Genomic DNA, 4,630 nt, shown 5'->3' on the forward strand with positions numbered 1-4,630 from the left:
GCTGTGATACTTGTATGTTTGTTTTTCTTGGGACCATGTTTCAGTTTAGAATGATCTTGTACAGATTTATGGTTTGGTTTGACTTTTATTTATTCCATCAGTAGTGGTTGGTTTTTATCATGTCCAATGGTTTTGTTTTATTAATAAAAAGTCACAAAACATTTAACCCTTGGCTGTGTGCTTCTTGGTGTGGGAACCACTTCCGTTTAGCATTTTCAGTATAGGCCTCATAAAAACAATATAAAATATATAACTATGATAGCATGTACAATGCTGTATGTACTGTATATATATATATATTTATTACCATATATATACAGTATGTGTAGATACCTGCATATAATCCTTATACATATCTGTAGATACTATATCTGTAGATATATATTTACATATCCCTTACCTACTCTTACTAGTTACATTACTGAGCACCTGCCTTTTTGAGCCTCATAAAAAAGTGCCCTTTCTGAAAAAAAAATATAAATCGTTATGCATATAGACTGCCCTTCCAACTGAAAAATGTCAAGATACAATCAAAATATTAGGTAAAGAGAGAGATGCCCCATATTCCATTGCAGTTTGCACGGCCTCCTCAGCGTGCCTCTCCGCGGACCTATATATTTTATGCATAGCGTGGGTGGTGATGATGATGATGATGATAGAAACCGCTGTGGCGCATACAGTTGAATGCTGGTATTATACTCACTGAGGGACACGAAGAAGTCAAGTCCGATGGGATTTGGGAATCTCAAATACAAATCGGGATTGGAATAAAAAATGCATTTATATTAAACAATACAGAATATACAGCACTTCTTGGGGTCTGTAGGGTAAGCACTTATTCCCTCCCCCCTGAACATTTATGGAGATGTATGGGCCTTTTAAGTCAGTGATAAAAGTGTCTTTCAAGGATAAGTGAGCTCCTGCACTGATTATTATAGTTCAATATTCAATATTTGATCACCAAAACCCCCCAAAAAGCATAAAAAGGGGGCCCCCCTGCCCGAAAAGGGCCCTTAAAAATCAGGCTTGTGCGCAACACGCGCTCGGTTAAAACACACACAGGTATAGTGCCCTTTTCTACCTTTGAGCACCTGCCCCTCTAAAGTCCTGTGCACGTCCCTGAGTGGGTGTATATCTGTTAGTGGCTTGATGTGATGGAAATTTGTCAAAAGGATTACGACAAACATCTGTATCTCCAGTATGCACCCTCCCAAGTGATGATGTTTGGAGGGCGTGGAGGAGATGTATTATAGGACACGAGTGTCAGCTTCCACATGTTGCATTGATCCATTGGTGGACCGTTTCCAACATGGTGGACTTGATCACCTGCAGTGATGTAGACATCCTTGTCATCTGGGAACTGTCCATCTATTAACAACTTATTTGACAGGAATGAGAAATGTCTTGTTACACCTGGCGCAACTAACTCCTCGTCAACAGAAATATCTCTACTTGACGTGTATTGTGTCTAGCACAATAAAAGCTTTCCCATAGAGCTCTGCATGATGTTTGAAGTGCTGCATTCTCAGCTTATTTGCTGTCTTCTTCTGTGTTTTCTTCTCATGGAACAACAGTAAGTTATTTCGCTTGATCGGTGCTGTCAGAAGTCTGTCATTTGATTCAAGCACTGTTCCTGAAATTGTTGTACTGCTCTTGTCCCGTAGACTTGAGTTGATGGACAGATACGGCAGCAGCCGCAGACTCACACACCGTATTGTCTAATGTAACCAGGTCTTTACTGCCCTCCTCAAAGGGATTCCCATTGCTCAGCAACACCTCCATCAGGTCTTTGGCATGGCGTTGACATTGGTGCTGAGATGCAGATCCTTTCTTGTGATGAGGACGTTCTTCACAATCATCGTTTGTTCTTCACAATCAACTGTTGTTTACAGTTCTCATATCTAACTCTAGTTCTCCACATATTTATTGTCTCATTGTGTGAAATATCATATAAGATATGCTCCAATCATGTTTATTTTATTTTTATTCAATTACTCATTCATGAAAACCTAGGTACAGGCACCAACATCACCATTCTAGGTTCAATAGAATAAAAGTTATGAATTGTAATTCGAAATAAATACAGAAATTGCAGCCATCTTTGCAGCCATCTTTGCATTTATATGTCCAGTGATACAGGTATAAAGCCACTATGGTCAGGCTCTCTACTACTGGCCCCTGAGCAGCTAACACTGGAGCGGTTAAAGCTGAGGTGCCTTGCTCAAGGGCACAGCTAGCAAGCACGTGCACACATAGAGCCCGACGGGTAAAAACCGATATTGTCTGAATTACTAGAAGAAAGAAATGCACCACCTTTGGCTGATAGTAATTTATTAATTTCTTAGGATTTCTTTTGGTCTAATAAATGTGTAAGGTTCTTAGATGGATCCCCTGCTGCTGCCTCCTCTTCCTCTTCCTCCTCCTCCTCATCCTCTCCCTCCTCTTCCTCCTCCTCCTCCTCCTCCTCCTCCTCCTCCTCCAGGGTTCACTGCAGGGCACCACGGGGAGCAGCGTACTGGCTCATGTTAGGCAGGCCATGCATTATGCAGCAGCTTAGGCCTCTGCGCGGGAACTTCATGTCCTCGGCTACAGTCCACTTGTCGCTGCTCTGGTCGTAGCGCTCCACTTTGGAGATATCATCATTGGAGGAGCCTCCGCCTCCGACCACGAAGAGCAGGTCGTCCAGCACCACGATGCCAAAGAAGAAGCGGCGCGTGAGCATGTTGGGCAGGGTGCGCCAGGAGTCAGTCAAGGGGCTGTAGGCCTCCGCGGTATGCATGGCGTTTCCACGGTAACACCCTCCCACCTGAGGACAGGACACATGAGAAGAATGTTTTAGTGTGTGGTTAAGGCAGGCAGGCAGGCAGACACTGTATTAATCCATTTAGGGAAATGAGGGCATCACAGAAGCATTGCAAGTCAAATGATACGTATCTGTATACAAAATATCTAGTATAAAGCATTTGTCTCTGTGTGCACATACCACATAGACTTGTCCTCCGTACGCAGCGACTCCCACTGCCCAGCGCCTTTTGCTCATGGGGGCGATCAGAGTCCACTGGTTAGTTTCTGGGCTGTAGCACTCAGCTGTGAGCAGACACTTCGCCCCGTTGTCGCCACCACAGATGTAAACCTGTAATAAGAAAGAATATTCTAATTTAGTTTATATATTCCATTTGATTTCATTCTACTTTAATTGTCTGTTAATGTTGATGCACCAAAGGACCCAGCCACATCTTTTGTATGTCCAAGGTTACTTGGCAATAAAGCCATTTATGATTTCTGATCTAACGTTCCTTGGGTTCATCTACCACCCTGTGTCCCTCAGTTCCACCCACCTTGCCCTGGAGGGCTGCTGCCCCGGCCCAGCCCCTGTGCTCCAGCATGGGTGAGATCACTGTCCACTGGTCGGTTTCAGGCTTGTATCGCTCGGCGGTGTTCAGTACCACGCGTCTGTCTCTCCCTCCCATGGCGTAGATACAGCCGCCCAACGCGACCACGCTGGGCTCCCAGCGGTGTGAGTGCATGGGAGCCGCCTGCAGCCAGCTGCGAGTGACAGGGTTGAACCTGCGCACACTGTTGAGAACCCGTACGCCGTCCAAGCCACCGACGCAGTAGACCAGACCGTGGAGATAAGCGGTGCCGTGGAAGGCCCGGGGACTCTCCCCCTCAACGCTCACGTCCATCCATCCACCGGCTCGAATATCATAAGCCTCCATGGTCAGGATGCCGCCACCGCAGCCTCCGATGGCCAATAGGACCTCCTGGGGCAGGCGTGGGCGGCTCAGGGGGTTTGGGAGCCTGTCGGAGCCAGGGGGGTTCAGGACGCTGAGGATGAGGGGCCTGCAGTCGTGGCTGTCCCTCACCACAGGGTTGTTCTGGACGTTGTTCAGCAAGTAGTCAGGCCTCATCAAGCCCATGCGAACCTGGGAAGAGACAAGCAGACAGCGGGTACAACTTAGACATCGGTTGTAGACGGTTTCTGTTGCTAGGGAACAGTTTGGACCCAAATGTTTGAGAACCACTGTACTAGGGAACCTAGTGTTGTTTTAATGTAATGCACAGTAATACAATTAGTTACCTTGGGCAGCAGCAAAGGGATGTGTGTTTTACGCTCCTCACAGGAGTGGTCGATCCAACGGAGGACGGCCTCGAACACCGTCTCCTCGCTCTTCACGTTCAGATCATCCCTCTCGATGATGTCCACCAGTTGCTGCAGGGACAGCTCCACAAACTCCTGTGAGACGTGCAACATCTCCTCAAAGTGGCACACGATGAAGAGATGGGCCTTGCGCCTCAGGTCAGGGCAGCAGTAGATGTCCGTGAACCTCCAGATGCCGACACAGTTTTCCAGAGACAGCTGGCCTTCTAGGAAGTCAGAGCACGCTCCTACTATGCCAGTGACGAGAAGCTGGTCTGCAGCCACCAGAAGCTCTTTCACGTTCTCTGCTGTCACTAGCACAAAGCGTGTGTAGGCGTACTCTATGATGAGCTGCATCATACCCGGGGACACCCCAGGGATACTGTAGACTGCTTTCTCTGAGTCGCTCCAGCGAGTGAAGAGGGCTCTGTGGGATGCAGAGTATAGAGATATCTGATGAGTAAACAGTAAGCAACATTCTGTCCTGTG

Source organism: Notolepis coatsorum, assembly GCF_963971535.1.
Source record: "Notolepis coatsorum genome assembly, chromosome: 11".
NCBI lineage: Eukaryota > Metazoa > Chordata > Actinopteri > Aulopiformes > Paralepididae > Notolepis > Notolepis coatsorum.